Here is a 615-nt window from a genome sequence, read left to right as displayed (position 1 = left end):
GGGGGGAATAAGGGGAGCAGGGGGTGGGAACGCCCCATAACTTAAGAATGTACTGCTTATATAGTCTGAAGTTAAGAATGTTATCACGAGCTAAGGATTTGGTTATCTCAAGCTAGGAGTTTGGCGATAAGTCATGATCCAACGCACCCGGTATTTACCACATTCCACTGTCTTACAGCTTTCTACTATCTAGGTTCATGGTTCAGTCATGCTCACAGAGAAGGAGGCTACATGCTGCTTCACCGGCCTACTATGGAATCAATGTGCAAAACTCTTGGTATTAGCAAAGCTCTTACTATTACAGTCTGTTAGTATTATTAAATTCATTTCTTTCAATTTATATTTGCTTTTTTTTGTTGTTGCAAACTTTGAAAAAAGAAAGCTGTGTTTTCCCTGCTAGCGTGATCTATCACTGTGCAGGGAGGCACACAGATTGCATGCATGCATGCACGCACACACACGCACATAATATAGAAGAAGAAAAATCAGGTATTCATAGGAGAAGAAGACAGACAGACAGCACACAATTTTTACATAGCTCTTAACACTTATGTTATTGAAGCAAACAATCAAAGAAGAGTCCAGTGCACGCACACAACAGAGGGAATAAAACAC

Source organism: Gavialis gangeticus, unplaced genomic scaffold, assembly GCF_001723915.1.
Source record: "Gavialis gangeticus isolate Ggan-Ray unplaced genomic scaffold, GavGan_comp1, whole genome shotgun sequence".
Lineage (NCBI taxonomy): Eukaryota > Metazoa > Chordata > Crocodylia > Gavialidae > Gavialis > Gavialis gangeticus.
Note: the sequence above shows the minus strand (reverse complement) of the source record.